This window comes from Oreochromis aureus, linkage group 3 (assembly GCF_013358895.1).
Source record: "Oreochromis aureus strain Israel breed Guangdong linkage group 3, ZZ_aureus, whole genome shotgun sequence".
In the NCBI taxonomy this organism is placed as follows: domain Eukaryota; kingdom Metazoa; phylum Chordata; class Actinopteri; order Cichliformes; family Cichlidae; genus Oreochromis; species Oreochromis aureus.
Window position 1 is genome coordinate 83,962,115 of NC_052944.1, and position 15,272 is coordinate 83,977,386.

At 38.0% G+C, this 15,272-nt stretch overlaps 1 protein-coding gene and 1 long non-coding RNA gene across 2 annotated transcripts in view; one reads left to right on the top strand and one right to left on the bottom strand.

Moving 5' to 3' along the window:
* Positions 1 to 15,272, bottom strand: part of LOC116335110 (neural cell adhesion molecule 2-like) — a 660,945-nt gene that overhangs the window by 199,964 nt on the left and 445,709 nt on the right. The gene's annotated exons all lie outside the window — the stretch shown is intronic.
* On the top strand, positions 7,306 to 8,329 carry LOC120438365. The gene is made up of 3 exons (XR_005611843.1): positions 7,306 to 7,322; positions 7,461 to 7,832; positions 8,066 to 8,329. It is a non-coding gene; the product is annotated as an uncharacterized LOC120438365 (long non-coding RNA).

Genomic DNA, 15,272 nt, shown 5'->3' on the forward strand with positions numbered 1-15,272 from the left:
CAAAAGCAAGATGACTTAACTTAAAAGTTAGTAATAACTGCTGCTCCTTTTTTTTGTTGGTTTTTTTGGTTTTTCTAGGAATTCAAATATTCAAATTCAAAATTTTTGGCTCCAGCCCAGCTTTGCTTTGTATTTAAGTGAGTTCTAGTTATGAGGTTGGGGTTTTTTTGCGTGATGGCAAAACAAACCTTTTAAACAGAATCCTCTTTGGTGGCATCTGGTTGCCAAAGAAATGAAGAGCAGCTTGAATCTGCAACTTGAAATGAACTGCTTAAATGTGACTGCCCACTCTATAGAGCTGAGGTGTCAGATTCTGTCTGATATTATGCCACAATCCTGTCAGGAATCAGGATGATTTTGTTGTGTTTTAGATATGTACGTTTTGGAGTGACAAAATAATGTTAGGTGTGTTAGATTAAAAAATTATTTTGTGAGGTCATGCTTATGTGAAACTAGTGGAGAGGTACGTTTCTACATAATACACACAAACAGTTTGGACACACCTTTTCATTTAATGGTTCTTCTTTATTTTGTAGATTGTCACTGAAGGCACCAAAACTGTAAATTAACACATAAGTAATTTTGTAGTAAACAAAAAAGAATCAAATAACTCGAATATGTTTGTTATGTTTATGTTATATTTTTCAAAATCACCCTTTGCTTTGATTACTGCTTTGCATTCTCTTGATGAACTTCATGAGGTATTCACCTGAAATATTATTGTTATTATTATCTTTAAGTAATATTATTATTGCTTCTAGGCTGGACTAATGTAATTCATTATTATCAGGATGTCCTAAAAACTAACTCCAAAGGCTGAGTGAGTTCTGAACAACCAAAAAGCTCAATCAGACTAATGTTTTGCCACTAAGCAACATCCTCCAGCAGAACTCTGTGTATCAGGTCGGTCCTGATGTATGCACAAGGATGTTTTAGATGGACTCAGTGGCTTAAGTTTAAGCATGTTATTATGAAAGAAAAAACGTTTTGCTGTGACAGCTTTTCTGAGAGATCTAATAAGATCCCAAACACATCGACCTCTTTGTAGAACATTATTAAATAAGCATATTAAATATTACTGCTGCATAGGTTTAAGGAGTCAATCCTTTTATAGAGATTTTATATTTATATTTCAGACATACTTATCAAATGCTACTGCTGACACTAACAACTAATGAAGGATAAAAACAAACTGGACACCAGTCTAGCTCTGCTTATCATTGCTGAGTCATTTGTTGTTTTTTGTTTTTGTTACTTTTGGAAGGAACAATTGGAATGTTTATAATTTGCAAGAGTAAATTTATTTGTTTGGTTACTTAAGTAGGAATAATGAGGAACGGCTTATGAAGATCTGGACTTATATCCATCTAACAGTACAGGAGAGACTCAACAGGTTCTGAGGTGGCTGTTTACAAAATGTTGTATCCTGTGTAAAGATTATTTACAGTTTTACATTGAGAAACAGTATTCTGGAAATATTTAGCCTGTATAAAGTATTAAGGCCACCACATGGTTCACTTTTGAATCGATTCATCACAAGCTGGAGGGTTGGTCCTAAGATTATTAACATTTTAAACACTGGGTTGTGAATAGAAGATGGCAAAACCAAAAAACTAAAACAAAGAAAAAAAAACTTTGTAGCACACAAACTCTTGAAAGGGGACCTTAATGTCACTGAGCACATTATTATGTATGCATTAATAAATAACAACTTAATAAAGACATTACATGCTTAATTTGTTAAGAAGCATGAAGATAGAGTGATCTTTATCCAGAAGTGGAGATTATGCCTGTGGATAAACCATTGTACAAAAACTTCCACAATCCAGCATTAAACGTATTTACAATGTGTCAGTAAAGAGTGACGTGCACTTCTAGCCTGTGTGTAATGACCCCATGTTGGGGTCATGGATTGGACATCTTAAGGTTTTGAAAGTGGAGATACAGTCATCTTTATACTGACATGCTAATATTCTCTGAGTGAATTTACTGTCTCTAACAACCAGTTAGCAGTTTGCAGTAGTAATTACTCTTGCATAGGTTTTTTCCTTGTTTTAAAGTTTTGCACTACTTATTTATTTGTGTATTTTTCTAATATATCTCTGTTTCACTTTTTCTTGCTGACCCTTGTGCTGCTGTAACATGTGAATTTCCCCAGTGTGGGATTACTAAATCTGTGTCTGTGCCAAACCAGAATTTTAAACTGCTTTTCCAATATGCCTATCAAAATTTCTGATTTACAGTTAAGATTGTGGCAGCTGCATATGACATGTTTTCACCATTTGTAAGCCAGAAGAGTGACTGCTCTTGAAGCCTGGTTGTTGCACAATACTAGTACTCTTACGGCCACTACTTCTTGTACTACTAGTACAGCTACTGCTACTGCACAAGGACCTCAGAGGGACATATGGCAACAAGGCTTGGAGGTCAGACACCTAGGGCCTGCAGGTTGGGGATCCAGGTGCTACATGGTGTTGCAGCTGATAAAGAGCCATTAACTATGCCCATTTTGTTGAAGTGATTAACAGTTTGCTGGGTTTTTTAGAGACACAGAGAGTGAGAACAGAACGAACATGTTCTACATTACTGTTTTTTTAATGGATTTTCAGAGCTGTTGATATATGAAGCAGTCTTCATGGAAACATCTCAAGTCTGTTTTTGAAAGTTAAATTGTCACAGTTTTAATAAAGTCTGCATTTTCCTGCAATTATACTGGAGTGCAAAGAAAAGTTAGATGATGTTTGTACTATTGAAAATCACTTCATCCATAAAAATGTGTTGCAAATCTTGATTGATTATTGGTCACGGCATTTGCATCATCAGAGAAAGGTCATTTTACTCTACACATATTTGGAAAATTTACGTAGTTTGACCATAACATCCTAATACTTAGTATTTGAAACTGCTGCAGCAACATTATTAAAGAAAAATATAGAATAGAATAGAATAGAATTCAACTTTATTGTCATTGCACATGCACAGGTACAGGGCAACGAAATGCAGTTTGCATCCATCCAGAAGTGCTTTAGCCATGATATAGATATATTACAATATATATTAGCAATAATATAGATATGTAAGTATATTACAGAAATGGGTCTATTATGATATGTTATCATGTACACGGTATGAAGTATGTTATGAATATTCTATAACTATAGGTATGTACAGGCTGTAGTGAGTACAAGCTATGTACAGGCTATGAACAGGGTATAAATATGAAAACTATACAGAATATGAAATAAATAACTTTACAGAAATATGAGATATACAGTTATACAGAAATGTGAACTATGCAAGTTATGAACAGTTGTAGGATTAAAAATTATCGTATGTACAGAATGATTATTTACACAGAACTATACAGTAGTGCAGTTAAGATAAGTGAGATATGTGGATAATTTCTACAGAGGCTGTATAAAGTGCTAGTGGTTGTGAGTGGTGGTTCAGTCCATGTTATTATTGTGTGTTTGAGGGTACAGTTGTCCGTTGTGTGTGTGTGTAGGTGGTTGTGGGTGTGTGTATGTTTAGTCCATGTGTTTAACGTGGGTCAGATGTCAGGAGGCAGAGTTCAGGAGTCTGACAGCTGTGGGGAAGAAGCTGTTCCGGTACCTGGTGGTCTTAGTCCGGAGGCTCCTGTAGCGCCTCCCAGAGGGCAGGAGGGTGAAGAGTCCATGTGATGGGTGACTGGGGTCTTTGATGATTTTCCCAGCCCTTTTCAGACACCGCTTCCTGTAGATGTCCTTTATGGCAGGAAGTGGTGCTCCGGCGATGCGTTGGGCAGTTTTCACGACCCTCTGCAACGCCTTCCGGTCCGAGGCAGAGCAGTTCCCGCACCAGACTGTTATACAGTTGGTCAGGATGCTCTCGATGGTGCAGCGGTAGAAGTTCACCAGGATGTCTGAGGACAGGTGGTTCTTCCTCAGAGTCCTCAAGAAGAAGAGGCGCTGGTGAGCCTTCTTGACCAGCTTGGAGCAGTTGGTTGTCCAGATGAGATCCTCGGAGATGTGGACTCCCAGGAACTTGAAGCTGCTCACACGCGCCACAGCCGTCCCCTTAATGTGGATGGGTGGATGTGGGTCAGCATTCCTCCTGTAGTCCACGATGAGCTCCTTAGTCTTCTCAGTGTTAAGCAGCAGGTTGTTTCTGTCGCACCACTCAGCCAGACGATCCACCTCCTCCCTGTAGGCGGCCTCATCGTTGTCACTGATGAGGCCAATCACCGTGGTGTCATCTGCAAACTTAATGATGGTTGTTAGATTTGTATTGTGATTGTCATTTATGCTTAGAAATATCTACTTATATATTCTTAGAGTTTTATAATTAGGTGTAGATTGGTAGAGGTGTGATCCTTAATAGTCTGCAAGCTTTGTGTGCATTCCAGAGCTCTCTGACTTTCACACCCACATTTTAGGAGCATGGGAGAGGTCGTACCTTGTCTTATTGTTTTATGGTAGGATAAACGTATCTATATCTGTTTTAGGCTAAGTGCCTTTTGTTTAGATGGACAGCTCTGGGGAGTCTTCCTGGGGTCACAGTTTGACCCCCACACACAGATACACACATACACACATACACACACACACACACACACACACACACACACACACACACACACACACACGAGGTATTCTTTGTTCACATGTATACCTATATAAGAGGTCATATGTTAATGAACCTATGCATATTCATGTAACCACAATAAAAGGAGTGCTATGGGGAACCTGGCTGAGAGTCTGACGGAGGCCAAGTGGGCGGAATGATATCTGGCTCCGGTCTCCCTCATGCATGAGTACGAACTTTGCCTACTTGGTGTTCAATGCTTTTGCTGTGTAATTACATTGTCTTCAACGTTCCAGCGAATAGGTTTAAGCTATGAACCTATCAATGGTGTAGGAACCATCAGCAGGTCTGCAGTCGTGGGTGAAGAGAGAGTAGAGGAAAGGGCTCATCACACAGCCTTGTGGTACACCGGTGTTCATTGTGGTTGTAGATGAGCAGCGGTTATCCAGCCGGACGTGTTGGGGGCGGTTGGTCAGGAAGTCCAGTAACCATTTGCAGATGAGGGAACTGATGCCCAGGTCTGTCAGTTTCCTGATGAGTTGTGAGGGGTGGATTGTATTGAACGCTGAACTGAAGTCTATAAACAGCATTCTGGCGTAGGTGTTGTTGTTGTCCAGGTGTGAGAGGACAGAGTGCAGTGCGATGGAGACTGCATCCTCTGTGCTCCTGTTCTGGCGGTATGCGAATTGGTGGGGGAGAGAGTCAGAGGTTGGTGGTCTGGCGTCATGTCTGTTTTGGTTGTGGTTGTGGGGTTCCCTCGCTCAAAACGAGCATAAAAGTTGTTGAGCTCGTTGAGGAAGGAGGCATCAGAGGATGTGGGGGAGGGTTTGGTGGTCCTGTAGTCTGTGATGGTCTGGAGTCCTTGCCACATGCGTCGGGGGTTGGAGTTGGAGAAGTGTTCTTCTACCTTCTTTTTGTAATGGTGTTTGGCTTTTTTGATGCCCTTCTTTAGATTAGCCCTGGCTGTACTGTAGGCGTGTGCATCTCCTGATGTCACTGTGCTTTAATTTAAAAATATCAAATGTTGAAGTTTTATTTTATAACATAAAAACAACAAAAGCTTGGATTCCACAGCCGAATTATCGGCCACTTATCAATACAGAGATACATCCTTTAACCAAATATCCTAACCTAATATCTCTTTTCTTCCACCATTAATCACAATACATTTTCTCAACTATCCCCAAACTTTCCTTTTCTTTATTTCTAGTTTCCCAAAATTATCATGGACATGTCACCCTTCCACTACTGAGCCAATTTAACGGTAACAATCATCAATTTGGTGAACAACTAATTTAGAATTCATCCAATGTGCACAATTTTCAACAGGGTTGTGCGCTTACCTTTACTCTTTTAGACCGGGTTTTTGTCCACCTCATATCAGATCGTACCTTAAGGTCCAAATTAGTCCCCTCAGCCGCACAAGAATCCGGGTCACTGGCACCAAGTATTAAATCCCAGTTCTTTCGATTCTTTACTGCCAAAAACGACACAGGGCTCAAAGTGGTCAAACTCAAACAATGATCTTTAATTTTACATATCCGGATATGGAGACCTGAACACAACACACACAACCCCAGGTCTGAAACACAAACGGAAGCCTAGTTACTTATATACTCACTCTCTACGTCACATCACACTTTAAGTTTCGATCAAACAGCCTAGTTGGTTTCACTTTCTGGTCCTATGCTCTGCAAAAGTATGCAGTTACCACGCTTTTGCAAAAGCATGTTGTTTCCTGTCACTTTGGCACAAAGTGTACTCAGAGTTGGGCCTTTCTTATAAAGCAATATAATCAGCATATAAGCATTTAGGATTATAAATTTAAACCTCAACAACGTTAAAGATGCCCTGATGAAATTTGTGAATGTCTAGACTCATTGGTGTTTCCATGTGAGTTGGGTTTTTCGAAATACAAGATGGTAACATGAGACGTGTTAACCTTTGACAACCCTAACATCTAGTTTAACAACTAAATTCATCACACAAGCTAAAAAAAGATCTGTTTCTCCCTACATTTGTTCAAAAAAAAGTACAAGTGATTTGCAAAAAGGTGGATGCATAATACAACAAAGAAGGTCCATGACATGGTTCACATCATCTAAGGAAGGCTGGGAACAGAACCTTGAATGTTAAAGTCACTTCCTGTCTGTGTCATGATTGTATTTTATTATCTGAGCTAATGTGGATGCTGTAAAGCACCCTTACCGAAAAGAAGTACACATTTAGAGAAATTGTGTTGTAACTTCCCATATTGTGAAATTCCTGTCTCTTCTATAAATATATATATATATATATATATATATATATATATATATATATATATATATATATATATATATATATATATATATTCAGAGTGCACATATATATGTGTATATATTGAATGAAACTTGAATATATAGAATCTATGAACGTCATGTTTAGAGATTAGGTTTTTCTGAATTCTCTGCCTTTACAAAATGGCATCAGCTGAGCTATTTCAACTGTTTTGCGACAGCTGTTCAAACTGCAAATGGTAGAAATAATTTGGAATTTATACTACGTCACCTTGAAGAACACGTTTTCATTATTGCAACATTTCTAGTTCTCATGAATGATGTTCAACAAAACGTTTCTGGGAGAAGATTATGCACACTTCTTGAGGGAATTTATCAATCACTGATGGAGATGTCAACTGAGCTAACACTTCGAGCAGAAGCTGAAGCACATGTTATGGGCTCATTATACCATTCTATATGTCAAAGAGGAAGGCCAAGGTAAGTGATAAAAATGGAAGAAATTTATTCATAATGTGTATGGCATTTGAAAGAGTCAAGAGATGGCAAACTAGATAATGAATGCAAGAAATAAGAAAGACGTTAAAATATTTGTTATTTTGTTTCTAACTCTTTTAGGTACAACATACCAGCTACTCAGCTGACTGACATGCGAGACTTGGGGTTTAGTTGGATGGCCATATCTCAAATGTTGTCAGTAAATGTTCGAACACTGTACAACCACAGGATACAACTAGGCTTTGTGGACTATGGAACTTTTAATAATATTTCAAATGTGGATCTTGATCATCTCATTACTGAGATTCTTACACATACCCCTGGCTCAGGAGAATCCTACATTAGTGGTAGTTTGAGAGGAAGAGGAATCAGAGTTCAGTGGTGGCGAGTGCGAGAACGTTTAAGAATAGTTGATCCAGTGGGAAGAGCTTTGAGAGGACGGAGAGCAATTCAGCGGAGGGTCTACAATGTCACTGTCCCAAATCAAGTGTGGTATGCCTTTTTTCACTTTTTAAATTTGATTAAAGTTAATTATTACTTCCTGCATTGCAGTAATATAATATTTTGTTTGTGTTTTAATGAACAATGTTGTATAATGTCTGGGTTTAAAATATTGTTTATCTCCAGAAATAGGTTACATGACAGAAGTACAATGTCAAAGTCATAGACCTTTATTGTAAAGTACATCTAGTGTCATAATAATAGTATATTTCTTCTTATTCCAGGCATATTGACACAAACCACAAGTTAAATCCTTGGGGGTTTGTGTTTCATGGAGGAGTTGACGGCTATAGTCGCTGCATTACCTACATGAGATGCTGCACAGATAACAGAGCATCAACTGCTATGCAACTTTTCCAGAGTGCCGTTGATCTCTTTGGCCTCCCACAACGTGTCAGGGGTGATGCTGGCAGTGAGAATATTGATATTGCACGGTTTATGATTGAACATCGAGGGCCAAACAGAGGAAGCTTTATGGTTGGACGAAGTGTGCATAATCAAAGAACTGAAAGATTGTGGGGTGAACTAAACAGAGTTGTGTCAGCATGCTTTAAAGACCTTTTCCTCTTTATGGAAAATGTTGGGATTTTAGATAGCACTGGCCCATTTCATATCAGGGCTCTTCACCATGTATGTCTTCCAAGAATTAACAGATCTGTGGATGAATTTGTAAATCAGTGGAACCATCACAGCTTAAGGACAATGGAAAATAACTCCCCGCTGCAGCTGTGGACTGTTGGAATGTTGCAACTTCCTCAGCATCACAGACCGCTCAGTCAAGTGCACTTCAGACATTGTTCTTACCTTCACCAGCAGCTGACAGATGACTTGAGGCAGATCGACCCTTTTAGTGACGATGGAAATCATGGGATAGAAGTTTTTTTGACAGCATGCTGCATGCTTCAGTTAAGTTATTAGTAAATTTGTGTTAATTATAAAATGTATTTGAGTGCCAGACATTAAAAATTGTGAAATATCATGATACTGAAAAAGGTCCAAGACTATTATTTAGGTAAAAGTAAGGTAAGGTAAAAAGACTGGTTTTATCTTCATATTCACTTGTGCCATTTAAATCATAAAAGTAGACAAATAAAGCTTTTAGACTACACTTTTCTTTCATGACAAACCATACTTGTCACAGTACAAAATGTTACAGTAAATGTTACATATGATTGTATTATGTACTAATTTATCTGTTAATAAACAAGAATTATGATACATTCATTAAATACAATATGTTTTAAACTCTTTTTTTTTAAAGACACAAAGTACATAAAAAGTAAGAACACAGAACACTTTGTGTATTTCCAGTACCCAGAGGAAGGAAATAATATTCTGCAGTAATAGGGCTGGTCTTAACAAAAAAACAAAAAGAGAGAAAAACCCCAAACAATTTACAATGAGCCTGTGTTATCAAGTAGTATAGTAAAATATGCAAACAAAATCCTTAAAAAAACTCCCTGCAAACCAGGTTATGCTTATTATCATTATTATTATTGTTTATATGTTTATATACTTTGATAACATATAATAAGTTGATAAGATTGTAATGTCATGTAGTGCGATATAATGTTCATATTTCAACCTGTAACATAACCAGGTTTGACCAAACCAATGTCTGTCACATTTATAGACAACTTTGCTGGCAGTGTTGGAGATACTGTCTTTCCACCTTTCAGTATGTAGGGTTACTGTAATACTTTTCAAAACCTAACAAAAACATTTTTTTAAACCTGTGAGTTAAGCTAAAAGTTAAATGATATTAATACAAAGTTCTGTGTAAAGCATAAATGTTCAAATGAGACACTGAAATAAAGCTTAACTCATCTCATTTGAAAATTCAAATTGTGTAGAATGGTTGAACACAGGAAGCATTTGAGAATTCTATATAACAATGAGATTGTGGGATATTGTTTTGCTTACTGCAGGGGTGATAAATAATCTAATGTTACTATTTGTCATATCAGAGACAAAACATGCCATATAAGCAGGAAAACAAATTAACTACAATCAAAAAACAAAAATGCCTCACATGTATAAACTGAAACAAAATTATTCCATCCATTCTCTTCTTATCTTTAACTGGGTTGCTGTGGGGTTGGCGCCTATTCAGCTACCGTGGGGCGAGAGGCAAAAAAAAAAAAAAAAAAATGCATATGCAAAATAGAAAAACAAAAACAAATCCTCATCATGTCAACAATCCTTTCAGAAAACACATCATGCTCTTCCAAATCCTGGTGAATTCCGTATTGAAAAATCCATGTCTGATTTGAAAGTAGTGTACATTGCATGAACTGGTATACGAAGGATATTTTCACAAGTATTGGCCGCTGGAGTTGGTGACAAACTCAAGGCTTGGCTTTGGAGAAAAACCCAGGGCTGGTATGCTGTCACATCCAGTGCAGAAAACAAGAATATCTTCCAAAGAGACATCATTTTCAACTATAAGAGAAAAATACAAAATGGTAATGAGATTCTGACTAAGACTGTTGTTGTACAGATACATTAAATTACCAAAGGATTAAAGCAAAAGTGAAACGTATATTTTTAAAATTAAGCTGTACTTTGAAAGACACATGAAGCTTATTTAGGCTATACAGTGAAACCACAATGTCAAAAAAGGAAGTTAGTGGAGACCACAACATATTAAGCGTACGTGGATGCAGAAATAGCCTATTATTTGTACTCAGTATACAGGATTTGTAATAATTTATTTAGTTATCCTCCTATTTATCTTATTTATTTATCCTGTTAATACACTGAAGTCAAACTGAAATCACATTTGGATACAATGTTCTTTGTAAATCCAGCACTTGCATCTATCTATGTTTTTTGTTATGGCGTCTGTGTCTGTAATTTCATGATGCTGCTGCACAAAAGTGAGAATTCATGGTCAAACACTGTGCCAAATAGTGAACTCACATTCTGCCTCCTGAAGATAGTCTTGCCAGAAAGCCAGGGTCCGGCACTCGTCTTGAAATGCATTACTCCCTCGTTCAGAGTGAATGATCTGGAATAGATTCTCCATATCAGTTGCTCTCAGAGCCATTCCAGCTTTCACGAAAAGGCACTTCATCTGAAGAGGGTATGTCTGTAGAGCATCTAGGACACGTAGAGACCTCAAGCCATCTCTGAACCTAGCCAAAATAAAACAAAATTAAAGTGTATTTTATACTATTATTATTATTATTATTATTATATTTGTATTTGATGGGATTTGGAACCTGTATCATAACAAGAGGTTTTGAGGTTTTATTAAGAGACATTTCTGAACTAATTACATTTGACTTTCCTGTGGACTGCTGTATCAGGGGTGAAGAACATTGTTTTCCCTGACATGGCCAGACTGTCTTAGATACAGATAAAGAATGCCTCTACATGGAACAACTGAGCTGAAATATGATACACAGGGACCTGTCACGAATTGGAGTAAAAGTGACAAATTGCTTTCAAATACATCTGGTCTCTTGTTCCATTGGCATAACCTTTCTGTCAGTCTACAGTCAACCCAAACGCTACTCAATTTTAATCTACAACGTTTTATGTGAATTTTAATTTCATGAATGAACGATATCTGTTTTGTTATGAACTGTACTATAATCCAGCTTGGAACAACTGAGTTGAAATATGATACGCAGGGACTTTAGTTTGAAAGGCTTAATTTTTTACCATTACGTGTTTAGACATACCTTTCAAAAAGTGCACGGGTCCGTTGAAGGACATACCAGTGAGCCAGATCCAAAGCAGTTTCTTGTTTGTTTTGAAGTGTTATGCAAACATTGTGACCAGCAAGACTGATCAAGCTGGCTGCCTGTGCAACTGCATCTTGCAGCTGTAGATCATTCTCGGCCTGCACGATCTAAAAACAATATGAGGAAATTAAAAAATGAATTATTTGACTCTACTATTTAGTAGAACATACAAAACTAGTAGCTTCAGTGTTTAATTAGTACATCAACCCTATGAAACCTAATAACCCATCAGGAGGCTGAGGTATTAAGTTATTAAGCTGGAAAACAAGTCCAATCATTACATTCTGAAAACTGAAACTTGGAGTTTCTTGGGCATTGACCAACAGAGCCATAACCTGCCACACACACTGTGGCAGGTTATGGCTCCTTCTTGTGGCAGGTTAAGGCCAGATCATGGCAATTGACATTGCCATGATCTGGCCAGCATAGTAGTATCCATTATCTTTCATTGCTGTTAACAAATAAAATAAAACATCATCTGAAAAGCTTGCATCATTATTTTTGTTACTGTGGTCTAAGGAGCTTGGAAAGAAAAGCGTCTGGACTTCTTTGAGTTGCTTGAAGACGTTTCACCTCTCATCCGAGAAGCTTCTTCAGTTCTGAGGGTCAAATGGTGAAGAGTCCCAGATTTAAACCCAGTGAGAGTCCCCACCATTGATATGCTGATACAGGTGCAGAGACCAGCAGGCCTGGAAACTGAAGCAGGAGAGTGGCGGACACCTACTCTCTATCTGGTTAAGTATCTGGTCTGGTCTGCTAGACAGACCCATCAATGAGACTTTGTAGAAAGCAGCTGGTCTGAGTGATGTGATCAGAGTGCAGTAGATAATGTCTGACAGCAGTTTGAAGAGGAAATGGATTCTGTTCTGTTCTTCACTCATCACCTACCTGACAGCTGACACCTCACACCTGTTTCTCACCTGCAGGTCAGACAGGAGGACAAGAGAAGGATGAAGACAACAAAGGACATCCTGGACTGAGAGCAAGTCTCTATTTTTTTTGTGCTAATTTTTATATGAATATTTTAATTTGAAAACCTGAGCTCACTCTGCTGAGCTCACGAGTCTATTTACTGCTGCTAACTATGAAAGTTAAATTATTTCACAATGAAACAGCAAAATGAAATGTTTAGAACAAACACATCCTGTAAAAACTGTCATTGTTCTTTTTGTACAGAGACCTTCCTCTTCACCTCCATAATTAATTCAGTTCATTCACGAAAAACCCCCAGACAAAACACACAATAGAGTAAATCCAACTGTGATCAACAGTGGTATCTTTCTTTCTGTGTTTATCTTCTCCTAATATGTTAATAATGTCAATAAACCTTATTCATTACAACTGCTGAAACCTTAGTATGGGCCACCTCTGATCAGCACATAGCCCCATAATACAAAGTCCCACCTTCCAGTTTGTATTTGTGCTTCAATCCTTTTTCTTCATTTTAACAGGTGCTTTGAATTTGTGTTAGCAGTGAGAATGTGGACATTCTTTTCTTTGGAAATAAAACCTTTCCTATTGCAAAACTCTGACAGTGTGTCAGTGGTGGAAAGCAAAGAAAAAAAATCACCATGTAAAGAAAATGGTGATGATGACCAGTTTTGCATAACCCAGAATTCAAAATGTACAATAAGCCTGTGGGTTCAGTGGGAACAGAGAGGAATCAAGATCATTTTTTCTAGACTAATGATTTTATGTCCTGTAGTCCAGGAGGACAGTGTGAGTTTGGGGAAGAACAGTTCCTCCAGCAACAATAATTAAAGTCTATAATTAGATCAAAGATCAACATAATAACAGTCCACTGCCTCTAGATTAGCTGAAATAATGGAAATCACACGTGCCAGAAAAATAACCTCTAAACTTTATAAGTTCATTTAAATAATATAATAAGAACAAAACTACAGATAGAAAAGTGGGGAAAAGGCTCAGCTGTACCCATCTCTGACTTCTAAATGACAAATAATGCAAACTTACAAGTTATACAGTATAAAACAGCTCATAGCACAATCCTCACCCAGAGAAAACTGTTTAAGCTGAGCCTATCACCAAGAAAACTGGCAATGATCACTCCACCTTAAACACTTGTTTAATATACAGTATTCCTGCACCACATGGTGGCAGTCAAGTCAAAATAAACTTTATTGTCATCTCTGCTATACACAGTACAGGGAGATGAGACGAAGAGGCTCCTGTTACATCAGAGCAAAAAACCCCCCAAACAATAAATATAAGAAGAGTAGGAAAACAAATATACACTTCAGGAGTGGGGGTAAAGGGCTCAATAACAAATTAAAATTTAAAAATGTAAAGTAAGATGCTTAAAATGACCTTGAAGTGATTTAAAGTGACCAGTGTAGCAGCTTGTATGGACATGAGCAGAATTCCTGAGATTAGGGATTGAGGATTGTGGATTAAGGATTGGGGGTTGTCCATAGAGCAGCGTGTGGTGTGTGGAGTGCAATAGAGACAAAGGAAGAAGGAATCATCTTAATACTGTTTCTGTCCTGGCCCTCGTGTCTACCCAGCTGGTAGGCTGGCTACATGTGTTTTGTGTTCTCTCTCTCTCTCCTTCACCGCTCTACCTGGGCGGAGCGCTCTTGGCCACACACCTGTTCGCGATTAGTTGTCATTACCTGTCCACTTCTTAAGGCCTGGTCACAGACCTTCTCATTGCTGGATGATTATAAGACACGTTAGTGATCCTCTCAGCTCCTGTGAATCCTTTGCTTGTGTATTTTTGGTGACTTTGTGTAATTTCCCTCTCCTGTATGATAGTTTCCCTCCCCAGACCTGTGACCTTCCTGCTGTATGGACGTGTGTGAGTTTGGATGTGGAGACGAGAACGAGTGCGAGAGAGCTTCCCCCTTGGACTTTTGGGAACCCTGGACTTCCTGCTATAGACCATGACAGTTTCATATCTCCTCTCTTAATTTTTCTGGACTCAAAAGACCCTCACACATCCACATTTTGCATATTCATACAGCTAAACAGGACATCCTTGCATGTCGAACACACACACACATCCTGATTACTAATGTTGATGAAATATTTTTATTTTTATGCTTTCTTTCTTGGCAGTGTCTTATCTCTGTGCTTGAGCCTGTTGTACATTTGGTGTCATATTTCACAAAAGAAAAACTTTAATGTTGTTTTATAGAAATGGACAGTGTTGGGAAGGTTACTTTTAAAATGTATTCCACTACAGATTTCAGAATACATGCCCCTAAATGTATTTTGTAACGTATTCCGTTACGTTACTCAATGAGAGGAATGTATTCTGAATACTTTGGATTACTTAATATATTATTATGCTGTTTACAACTACGTGAATGTACTATTGCTGTGTAATTTATTACTGTTACTGAAGGCTACTCGCCATACCAATACCAACTAGATTTTTAAATCTTAATATAAAATGAGTAACAGTAGTGTGGACATTAGGTAAGGCTGCAATCTTTGCAGTGATCTCATATAGAAAACTATTCCGCGCGTATATAAAACAGGTCCTCTGGCTAATAAGTCGGGTTTGTGTCGGATCAGCCGTAAGAACAACACAGAAATGTCTGCTTTAACTGCGTCACTCTGCTCAACTTTGATGTTTGTTGGTGTCTTTGCACACAAAGATGTAACAATTTTCTGTAAATGTGAACAGGATTTTATGTGAGACACGAGGCTGTGT